General features: G+C 41.2%; 1 protein-coding gene across 5 annotated transcripts in view; it reads left to right on the top strand.

The window, feature by feature from the left end:
* SAXO1 (stabilizer of axonemal microtubules 1) overlaps window positions 1-12178 on the top strand; it is a 120834-nt gene that overhangs the window by 85101 nt on the left and 23555 nt on the right. The window contains exon 1 of one of the 5 annotated variants that reach the window (XM_009188708.4): window positions 8140-8426. The exons of the other annotated variants lie outside the window; for them this stretch is intronic. The gene's annotated coding sequence lies outside the window, so the exon portion shown is untranslated. Of the gene's footprint in view, window positions 1-8139; window positions 8427-12178 lie in introns of those variants that run through there. 5 annotated transcript variants of the gene reach the window in all.

The following is a 12178-nucleotide window of genomic DNA, read 5'->3' as shown; positions in this document are numbered from 1 at the left end:
GGGCTAATACCCAGAATCTACAAGGAACTTAAATTTACAAGAAAAATACAACCCCATCAAAAAGTGGGTCAACAGACACTTCTCAAAAGACGACATGTATGCAGCCAACAAACATATGAAAAAAAGCTCATCACTGGTCATTAGAGAAATGCAAATCAAAATCACAATGAGAGCCAGGTGCGGTGGGTCATGCCTGTAATCCTAGCACTTTGGGAGGCCAAGGCAGGCGGATCATCTGAGTTCGGGAGTTCAAGACCAGCCTGATCAACATGGAGAAACCCTATCTCTACTAAAAATAAAAAAATTAGCCAGGTGTGGTGACACATGCCTATAATCCCAACTACTTAGGAGGCTGAGGTGGGAGAATCACTTGAACCCAGGAGGTGGAGATTGAGGTGAGCGATGATCTTGCCATTACACACACAGTGAGATACCATCTCACACCAGTCAGAATGGTGATCATTAAAAAGTCAGGAAACAACAGATGCAGAGAAATAGAAATGCTTTTACATTGTTGGTGGAATTGTAAATTAATTTGACCATTGTGGAAGACAGTGTGGCAGTTCCTCAGGGATCTAGAACCAGAAATACCATTTGACCCAGCAATCCCATTACTGGATATATACCCAAAGGATTAATAAATCATTCTATAAAGGCACATGTACACGTATGTTTATTGCAGCAGTATTCGCAATAGCAAAGACTTGGAACCAACCCAAATGCCCATCAATGACAGATTGGATTAAGAAAACGTGGCACTTATACACCATGGAATACTATGCAGCCATAAAAAGAATGATTTCATGTCCTTTGCAGGGACATGGATGAAACTGGAAACCATCATTCTTAGCAAACTAACACAGGAATGGAAAACCAAACACTGCATGTTTTCACTCATATGTGGAAGTTGAACAGCGAGAACACATGGACACAGGGAGGGGAACATCACACACTGGGGCCTGTTAAGGGGTGGAGGGCAAAGGGAGGGATAGCATTAGGGGTAATTCCTAATGTAGATGATGGGTTGATGGGTGCAGCAAACCACCATGACACATGTATACCTATGTAACAAACCTGCATGTTCTGCATATGTATCCCAGAACTAAAAGTATAATAAAACAAAAAACAATTAGCTAGGTGTGGTGGCGCATGCCTGTAGTCCCAGCTACTGGAAAGGTTGAAGCAGGAGGATGGCCTGAGCCCAGGAGGTTGAGACTGCACTTAGCCGTGATTGCGCCACTGCACTCTAGCCTGGCTGACAGAGCAAGAACCACCTCCAAAATAAAAGGAAAAAAAAAAGAAAAAGAATTTCAAAGTAAATAAGAGATCAAGTAAAATTTTCCTTTAAATACTTTAGGATTTGTTTTCTTAACTACAGTTCAATAATTGTTTTTTTCTTTTGCAAGAAACAGCATTTAATGAACAAATCTTGAGGTGCACTTGCTGAGTTTTGACAAAATCATGTGCCTATTTAACCCAAGTGCCTATGAAGATGAAGAACACTGCCAGTGCTCCAGGACGTTTCTGCATGCCCCTTCGCCCTCACTGCCTTCTCTCACTCTCAGTGGGAACCCCTGATCTGACTTTTTTTTCTCACTAAAGATTAGTTTTTCTGTTCTAGAAATTCACATAAATTAAATCATAAAGTGTGTACTCTTTTGATTAATTCTTTCAGCAATTTTTTTTTTTTTTTTTAAATTTTAAGACAGGGTCTCGCTCTGTTGTCCTGGCTGGAGTGCAGTGGGGTGGGGTGAACATGGCTCACTGCAGCCTCAGTCCTCTGGACTCAAGTGTTTCTTTTGCCTCAGCTTCCCAAGTATCTGGGACTATAGGCACATGCCACCACACCCAGATAACTTTTGTATGTTTTTTTGTAGATTCAGGGTTTTGCTGTGTTACCCAGGCTGGTCTCAAACTCCTAGGCTCAAAGGATCTGCACACTTTGGTCTTCCAAAGTGCTGGGATTACAGGAGTGCACCACACCCAGCCAGCAAAATGTTCTTGAGATTCGTTTATGCTGTTGTGGTTGTGCAAGTGGTTCATTCCTTTTTACTGCTGAGTGGTATCCTGTTGAATGATAATAACACAGTTTATCTACTTTCCTACTGATGGACCACCTGGGCTGTTTCTCCTTTTCAGTTTTATGAATGAGCTTCTGTGAACATTCTTATCCAACTCTTTTTGTGAATATATGGTTTTTATTTCTTTTGGACAAACACCTAGTAATGGATAAAAAACCTCCATACTTTCCTAAAGTGGTTGTACTATTTTACATTGTCACCAATAATGTGTGAGAATTTCAGTTTCTCCACTTTAACAACAGTAGGTTTTGTTGTTGTTTTACTTTTTCATTTTACCTATTCTGGTCTATGTGTTGTGGGATTTCATTTTGGTTTAAATTTGCATTTCTGTGATTACTAACGATGTTAAGCATTTTTGTATATGTTTGTTGGCCATTTGTATATCTTTGTGATATGTATATTCAAATCTTTGCCTAGCTTTTCGGTTTTCTTTATTACCCCGTTGTAGATGATCTTTCTATATCCTGGATACCAGCCCTTTGCAAACATTGTCTCCAAGTGTGTGGCTTATCTATTTTCTCAATGATATCTTTCGATGAGTGGAAGTATTTGACTTTGATAAATGTCTAATTTACCAATTCCTTCCATTATGGTTATTACTTTCTGTGATCTAAGAAATCTTTGCCTTCTTTCAAATCATAAAGACATTCTCTTATATTTTCCTCTAAAAGCTTTATAATTCTAGCTCTTATATTTAGGTTTATAATCTAGCTCAAATTATGTATGTGTATGAGAGATAGGGTTGAAGTTCAGGGATTTGTTTTTAAATCCAGTTTCCACCTTTCGTTCATTTAGGAAGTGCCACACAGGACACATGTATAGGAATCTAGCTAGTGGGTTTCTTTCTCAGTTTGCAAGTTTGCTGCTGGGGCAGGCCGCAGTCCAGTGAACAAAACTGGCCCATCTATGAGCTTGCTCTGTTTTTGCATGCTTTTCAGCAATCATGTGTTGAGTGCCCATCGTGTGCCATGCACTGAGGCAGTGGTACATGAACCCCCCGCTGTGGGGAAGCCAGACTCTGAGCAGGGGCTGCAAGTGTGTGGTGTGTGAGTATGGGGAAGAGTAACGTGAATATGGACTTGCCAGGGGGTCCAGGAAGACCTGGTAGGAGGGATTTTTGAAATCAAACTTCAAGGAAGTAATAGGGAAGGCTAGGAATAGGCTTTCAGGCAGAGTGTTCCCCGGGCCTCATAAAAAGGAGTAGTGCAGAGTTAGAACATTCCAGAGTTGCACCTTCCTTCCCCCAGAGGATTGGCTCTCCAAGAATTGAAAGAGTTGTGGACATGTTTCTTTCTGTGTCCCCCTCTGAGGTGATGAGGCCATTGCCAAAATCCTACCCCATGCCTCCCAGGGATGTCTTGACCAATTGTACCTTCTTGAAGAGGTTTCTGTAATTAATCTAAATATTTCTTCACAGAAGAAATTATTTTACCTTTTGATTGCCAAGGTGGGAGGGGCCGGAAGAGCCCATGAGGTGCTCTCCAGTAGCCACTGAACATATCCTTTGCTGCTCTCTCCCATCCCTCAGCTCTGGCTCTTGCTGGCATCCCTCCTGCCCACTCAGCCTGACGCCTGCCTTCCCGTTCCAACAGGGCTCCTCTAATCAGCACCTGCCATCACCTGTCCTTAGCCTTGCATTGCTACTGATCAAAGTCCCAACACTGGGCCAGCTGGGTCCAGCAGGGCCTCTCCTTGGCATTACTACTCCTGGAATCAAGTCTGCAACTCTTTAACATCCCCTTCAGCACACTCCCTAGAGTACCCTGTACACACCTTGAATCTTTTCTTTCTTTTTTTTTTTTTTGACAGAGTTTTGCTCTTGTTGCCTAGGCTGGAGTGCAATGTCGCGGTCTTGGCTCATTGCAACCTCTGCCTCCCAGGCTCAAGTGATTCTCCTGCTTCAGCCTCCCAAGTAGCTGGAATTACAGATGCCCACCACCACACCCAGCCAATTTTTGTATTTTTAGTAGAGACGGGGTTTCACCATGTTGTCCAGGCTGGTCTTGAACTCCTGACCTCAGGTGATCTACCTGCCTTGGCCTCCCATAGTGCTGGGATTACAGGCATGAACCACACCTTGAATCTCTTCCTAGCTTCTAGTCCTGCCTCGTGCTCTCTCTGTCTGTAGATGCCCGGGGTCGAGGCGAGCAGACCTCGCTCTGATTCTTCTCTCCCCTCTCAAGATGTCTCTTTAATATCATCCATCTGCCCTCTTTAATCATGCCTTCTTGCCAGTCCAGGCTCTTTTTCCACCAATTATTTTTGTTCATCAGAGTATTCCTATCTGTGAATCTGTTCCTCTATATTTGCAAGATGATCTGATTTTAGTTCTTCCACCCACTACCCCATGATGACTACCCCAGAGTTAACATTTCTTGAGTACCTCCTGGGTAATTTCTTGCTGCTTTCACCACCAGATTTTTCAGAATCATGGTCTTTTGTCTCTAGCACCACTTCTTCAGCACTGAGTCCTTGGTCCCACCCCAGCTGCTCTACTAAAGCTGTTTTCTAGCCACCAAATAAGATGTCTTTTTCCCAGCCCTCATGACTTTTGATTCTTCTGTGGCATCAAACTGTTGAACATGTAAAAATCTTTTCTTTGTTTGATCCCTGTGACAGAGTTTTCTTACTTTTTGTCAGTTTTCCCCCAGAAACTTATTTTCCTTCTTTGCAAATATGGTTTCTCCAAGGTTTTGTTTTTATTCCTTCCTCTTCTGTTCTGGCAACTTCATTCATATGGCTTCGTTGTTGTTCCAGATGTCTTCCAAACGTGTGATTCTACAAGTAGTCATGTTCAACAGCCTGTGGACATTTCCATCAGAATTCTCTTCTCTTCTCTTTCCCTTCCTGCACAGATTTTCACCCCACCCCCTATCCTAACCCAGCATTTTGGCAGACGTGGCTTAATTGATCAAGGTAGTCTTTTTCACTGAACCTGGTGGTAGCCTCTTAATCTTTCCACCGTAGTGCTCAGGCAGACTGCTAGTTGGTGTATCATTTGCACCTATTTGTTATATGTGTACCAGATAACCGTTAAGGTTGCTTTTCTCTGACTTATATTTCAGGGGTTGGCCCTGCTTTCTGTTACCCAATTTCTAGTTGCCTAAGGGGTTAGTCCTTGTCAGAGGTTCTGGTTTACTTATTTATTTACTTAGACGGAGTCTCCCTCTGTTGCCCAGGCTGGAGTGCAGTGTCGCCATCTCAGCTCACTGCAACCTCTGCCTCTCAGGTTCAAATGATTGTCCTGCCTTAGCCTCCCGAGTAGCTGGAGTTACAGGTGCCCACCACCACACCTGGCTAATTTTTGTATTTTTAGTAGAGATGAGGTTTCACCATGTTGGCCAAGCTGGTCTCAAACTCCTGACCTCAAGTGATTAACCTGCCTCATCCTCCCAAAGTGCTGAGGTTACAGGCGTGAGCCACCACACCCGGCTAAGTTCTGGTTTATGATCCTTGATCATTTCAGTGGCACCATGAGTGGGGTATAAGCCAGAGTTATTCAGATTTCTCATACTGTTCTGATTCTTTAAAGATCTTAATAGACAAGGTGTAGGTAGGAAGTGTGAGGTATCTTGCCTCAAGATTGCTGTAAAGTATATCTATGTCCAAAAGTTGTCTTAGTTTGCAATTCACAAAACTATTCTCACTTGTCCTTTGGCCTCCGGATCTATCATAAATAAAAGAGAACAACTTTTAGTGAATAAATATTTTAAAAGTTGATAAAGCACTGCAGGTAAACACAAATGTACTTTAGGAAAAGTGTGGGCTTTATTCTTTCCCTGAGGCTAATTGGATTGTGGGGTTGTTAAGACAAAACACCATTCCAGAGACATAGATCCTCCTTTGAGAAGGCCTTGCCTGTAGCATCCAGAGTTTTTGCGATTCTAGGCAGCCTAGAATCATTCTAAGCTATTAGCATGGAAGGATGACTTTTATGACTTGGTGTTTGGCGATCCTGGGCAGCTTCCCCTCTCCTAGATGGAGAATGTATTTTTTGCACTGCTTTCCTCCCTTGCACAGCAGCTGTGACAGGTCACAAGCTCTTAACTACTGGGTAAAAGGAAAAATGGGCTGCAAATCCTTTAAGAGTCTGAACTTTGGGTTTGAAATTGGATTGTAAGTGGAAGTCAGGCATGTGGGAGGTGATTGGGCCCTGGGGTGAAGGCTGCTGCTGACCAGCTGTGTGACCTTGGGCAGTAACTCAGCATCCACATCTGTATAATGAAGCAGTAGGGCTGGCTGGTCTCTAGGGTTCTTCTAGATCTAGCATTCCATTTTCTTTATTTCCCTGGTTATTACCACTATTACTTTATCTAATGACACTCTTGTTTAAGCAGCAAAGAAAGTTCTGTGGGAAATCAGAGTTTTAAAGAGGAGTGGAGTTACATCTATTTGTTGGTCTGTATTGGGATATTTTTAGGCTCAGTGGGAAAGAGGAGAATGTCTTGGAAGATTCTGAGTGTAGCTGAGGGAACTCGGAAGGGCAGACAGACTATTTATTCACTGCCCTTAGGTTTATCAGAGCAGCCAGAAAAGAGATTTGGTACAGGCTGGCATTCCATCAAGCCATGTTATGTACGGCTGTGATTTAAAAGCATAGGCTTTGAAATCAGGCTACCTGGGCGTCCAGTCATGGCTTCATCACCTTCTGGTTATGTGGCCTTAAGCAGGATAACATCTTCTTAGCACTGGTTTTCCTATTTGTAAAATGGTGATGATAATGCCTTGCCCATTGCATTGCTGTGAAGATTAGATGCAATAGTATACAAAACTCTTAGCCTGTGTGGTGCATGGTAATTGTTCCATAAATTAGCCTATTAATTACAGCGTGCTTGCTTTGGACAGGGCTAGGCATTTGAACTCTAGTACCTGATTTAATCCACATAAGTAGAAATTGTTATCTGCAGATTAAAGAGGAGAAGATTGAAGTTCAGAGGAGTTAAGTGGCTTTCTCAGTGTTACGCAAGTAGTCAGTAGCAGAGCTAGGATTGTAAACCAGATCTTCCTGCCTCCGAGCCCCTTTCCACTATGCACCCTGCCTCCTCGAGTGAAGGAGAACCCTCTTCACTGCGCACATCGGGCTAGGCTCAGGAGGGGATCCAGAAGACTGGTGAAAGCAAGACAAGTCATGAGTATCCTACAAGATGCTGCCCTTTTTATAGATTAGATTCTAAAAAACTACTGAAAGTTCATATGTTTGAAAAGCCCAAAGTCATGTTATAGCAGCTACTGTTCAAGCTTCCAGTTGGTGGCAGGGAGAATGGTCATGCGTTTGTTTTGATGAATAGCTTTGTTTGCAGCCAAGAAAATTCTTAACATGGAAGTTGAGACTGATCATGGTGCTTACACCCATAATCCCAGCACTTTGAGACACCGAGGCAGGAGGATTGTTTGAGCCCAGGAGTTTGAGACCAGCCTGGGCAACATGGCAAAACCCCATCTCTACAAAAAATAAAAATATTACCCAAGTTGGACAGTGGTGCATACCTGTAGTCCCAGCTACTCGGGAGGCTGAGGTGGGAGGATTGCTTAAGCCCAGGAATTTTGAGGCTTCAGTGAGCTATGATTGTGCCACTATACTCCACTCCCGGTGACAAAGTCAGTCCCTGTCTCTAAAAGACACACACACACACACACACACACACACACACACACACACAAGTTTAAAAGTAGAGGATCATGCAAGGCTGTGCAGTAGAAGAAGAGGTGGGGACATAATCCCATGCACACTCTGAGTAGAAGAGTCACAGCCAGTAACTGTGTCACGGGATCTTCAGCAGCTTTGTGGGGAGTCAGGGGTGGTAGTGGTAGCATTGAAGATGGGCCTTGAAGACAGAGAAAAGTGAGAGTGGCAGGAAAGTGAGCAGCTGCAGCTAGTGTTCCAAGTGCATAAAACTGAAACTTGGTGCTATAGATGGAGATGAATTATGGAAGTCAGAAAAACTGCTTTATTTTTTATTTGTTTTAATGCCTATGATTATGTCATATGAAGACAGGTCAGAGAGATTTTAAGAAAGAGACGGATATTGTATTAATCAACAAAAAATATTTTTTAGTGTCTTTATCTTTCCTACACTTTTAGAGAAAACTTCCAGTACCCAAGTGCTTGCGGTTCTTTTGTCTGTACCTTCGAATTTTAGATCTGCACTTTCCAATTCATATTTTTATGGCTTCATTGTTGTTCCAGATGTCTTCCAAACGTGTGATTCTACAAGTCATCATGTTCAACAGCCTGTGGACATTTCCATCAGAATTCTCTTCTCTTCCTTTCCCTTCCTGCACAGATTTTCACCCTACCGCCTGTCCTAACCCAGGGTTTTGGCAGGCATGGCTTAATTGATCAAGGTAGTCTTTTTCACTAAACTTGGTGGTAGCCTCTTAATCTTTCCAGTGTAGCGCTCAGGCAGTGACTGCTAGTTGGTTGCATTTGCACCTATCTGTTGTATGTGTTGACCATTTGGAATATGTCTGGTCTGAACTGAAAGAAATGTACAAGACACGTTGGATTTTGAAGTATAGTAAGAAAGTAAAATATCTCATGAATAATTTTTAAATGGATGTTGAAATGATATTTTAGGTATATTGGGTTAAACGAAACATTAATACATTAATTTCACTTGCTTCTTTTTACCTGTTTTAAAAGCTTTAGTTTTTTTAGAGATACTACATCTCCCAGACTGGAGTGCAGTGGCTATTCCCAGTCACAGTCATAGCACACTGTAGCCTTAAACTCCTGAACTCAAGCGATCCACCCTCCTCAGCCTGCTGAGCAGCTGGGACGATAGGCAGGTGCCACCATGCCTGGCTTTTTTTACCCTTCTAATATCGCTACTATAATAGAAAATTAAAAATGACATATATGACATGGCTTGCATTGTATTTCCATTGGATGATGTTATTCTAGAGGAACATATTCTTCTTCTTCTTCTTTTTTTTTTTTTAACTTTTTTTTTCTTACCGGTGTACCAGTGCAGTTGTTACATTCTTAAAGTTCTGTTATCCATTCTAGGATTGCCTGAGAGTCATAGATGACTTGAGCTCATTGTATGTCAGGAAGTGTACCTGGTCATTTGGAAGTGATAAACACCTATCCTATATCTATGATTGGTTCACGTACACCATTCTGAACTTCAGATTTTTCATCTACATAACACAATGGAGATACTAGAACAGATATTCCCTATGCCCCCTTTCCATTTAAAAATTCTGTGATTCTAGGCTAGGTGTGGTGGCTCATGCTTCTGATCCCAGCACTTTGTGTGGCTGAGGTAGGTGGATTGCTTGAGCTCAGGAGTTCAAAACCAGCTTGGGAAGCATGGTGAAACCCCATCTTTACAGAAAATACAAAAATTACCCAGGCATGGTTTTGCATGTCTGTGGTCCCAGCTGCTTGGGAGGCTGAGGTGGGAGGATTGCTTGATCCTAGGAGGTTGAGGCTGCAGTGAGCTGTGATGGCACCACTGCACTCCAGCCTGGATGACAGAGTGAGACCTTGTCCAAAAAAAAAAAAAAAAAAAAAAAAAATTCTATGATTCTAGCTTGGAGCCAATGCTCAGAATCAAGTATTGTTAATTATTTCTGGGTTCCATCGTAAGGTCTCTACTACTTTCTTTTCCAAGTATCAGAAAGTCAGTGTTATGTCCTTTTACCCCTGGGAATTGTGAATTCTTGAGTGGAAAGACTTTAGAGAGTTCTGTTCTGGTAGGCTAGATAAACCTCCTCTCTCCCTTTTCCTTCCTGGCCTGTGGCTCCATCTGGGTTTGTTTGCGGGTGTACCTGAACAAGGTGGTGAGGGGAGCTCTTGGAATGACACAAGTATCACAGAGCTTGAAGCAGTTTCAGTTCTTTGGATCACGGCTTCCAGGCTTCATTTTAAATACCCTAGGCAGGGCAATTCTACAAACTTTCTTTAGATAGTAATTGGTTCTTAAACATTGAGAAATCTGTCTTTACCTTTTTGACTCTACTAATGTTAGAACGAATTATTTTCTGTTTCTTGATAACTTCTAGATATCTTTCTTTCAGCAGATCATCCTCTTATACACCATTCATCCATCTATTAAATACATATATAATATTGGCTAGCTTCCAAAACAAAAAGATGTCGGACTTGATCTTTATCCTTGAGGGATTCCTGGTTAATGAGGGTTGGGTAGATCACCAGTGAGAAGACATGGTGCTGGGTATCTTGAGAGGGGTATTCAGGGCGTTCATGGTGCAGGTAGGGAAAGGAGATGACTCCATGAGCACACTCAGGCAATGAAACATTTATTTTTGCATAAGAGTTTTTGAAATTTCAAAGTGAGACAAGGTTTCAGTTAACCAGCAATAAGTCAAAGTCTGCTCTATAAATATGTTGATATGATTCCATTTAATGGAACATCAATGTCTGGGTAGAAGCTTGTTGCTCTACTGAAATCACCTTTCATGATGCCGATCATATTGCAGTATTTTGCCATTAAATGTATTTTTCTTTTGGAATAAATCCTTATAGTGTGTTACATTTTTTAAAAGTAACAATATGGAAAGAGGGTTATATGAAAGTAGTTTTACCAGTTTAAAAAACAGGGGCACTGAAAAGGGAAAATACCACTCTGCCTGTGGAGCCTGTTTTATTGTAAGTGCCTGAAACTAAGTTATCCTGAATAAAATCTTGACTTTTCTTTTAGAGTGTGGGTGAATAAAATATACATGCAGAGGTATTTTGGGTAGCCAGTGCTTCTTGGCTTTTGATTTGAGGTTTGTAGGAATCCTAAAAAGATAGGGTACTGGTTGGCTCAAATTGAGATCTCAGGTAGTTGGACTGATTGTGAGCACAGAAATGGCAATAATACTTAACATGTATCTACTGTGGGAGATGGGTTGTTTACTATGCACACATAACAATTTATCTCTTGAATGTACAAAAGATACTTTAAAGCACTCAATTTGTGTGCCAACAATTAGGAGATATTTTATTAAAGGTGTATAACAGAAATACATAGCTTTGTACATTAAATGCCAAGAATGTGCATTCTGAAAAAGAAAAACCAAACTTTTACCTATTGTATTTAACATTGTGAAATTTAGATATTCATACTATAAGGACGGCATATTTGTGAAAGATTTCCTTGTCAATGATGAGGAATATCTAAAATATTTACCATGAATCAATACTGCTTTTACAATACAAATAAAAAGTAAATGAGGCAATTTCATGCCATCTTAAGGCATTTCTGATAACAAATCTATAGGTGAGAAGAAAATAAGTAGGGATATCTCTAATGGTACTTGTTAATATGCAATTCTAGCCATATGAACAGTACAGGTGTTGATGATTTTTCTCTGGGGAGTAGATTGAAGAGAGGTACATAGTAACAACAGTGGTGGCAGTAATATTTATATAAAAGGTTGAACTTACTAACAGGAGCAGCATGCCAGCTGTTGCCTGGAAAATAGCTTTACATTAGAGCAGTGGGGAGTTCTTGGTTTCTTTCTCTGATTTTATCTCCCTTCCCCCATGTACTGCCCCAAAGTATTGCATTTTAGTTTCTGTGATTAAAAATCAGTCCAGTGTGAAAATGGGAAAACAATTCTATGCCATTCCTGAAGGTAGCTAAGTTGGAAAACACCAGCATGGAGTTTTTGCTGATGTGCTGGTGCCTGATGATGAGAGGGATCCCAGCTGGATTGTGAAGATTGTATGTGGGCATATACAAAATTGATTAACTGCCTTCACTTAGTTTTTGACAGCTTTAACAGCTGCCTCAGTCCAGCTGTAAGTGGTAAGTAAGTAAGTTTCATTTACTACCAAGCATGTAAAATGGAAAAACTCACTATAAATTATAACTGCTAAATACTATCTATTTATCATTTGTTCAATTCATCCCTAGGCATAAAGTTTATTTAATCATTCACTTATGCACACAGTCTTTCATTCAATAAATATTTACTGAATGTGCTAGTATACAGTAAATATTTACTGAAAGAAAAATTCAGGATATGATACATAGAGATGTACATCATGTACAATGAACCGTGGACAAGGTTGAAAAATGTACAATGTACATGTACAGTGTAGCAGTGAACAAGGTTGATAAAGGCCCTGAGCGTGACAG

Source organism: Papio anubis, chromosome 13, assembly GCF_008728515.1.
Source record: "Papio anubis isolate 15944 chromosome 13, Panubis1.0, whole genome shotgun sequence".
Taxonomy (NCBI): domain Eukaryota; kingdom Metazoa; phylum Chordata; class Mammalia; order Primates; family Cercopithecidae; genus Papio; species Papio anubis.
The sequence above is the reverse complement of the archived record's forward strand: the minus strand, read 5'-3'. Positions and strand labels throughout refer to the sequence as shown.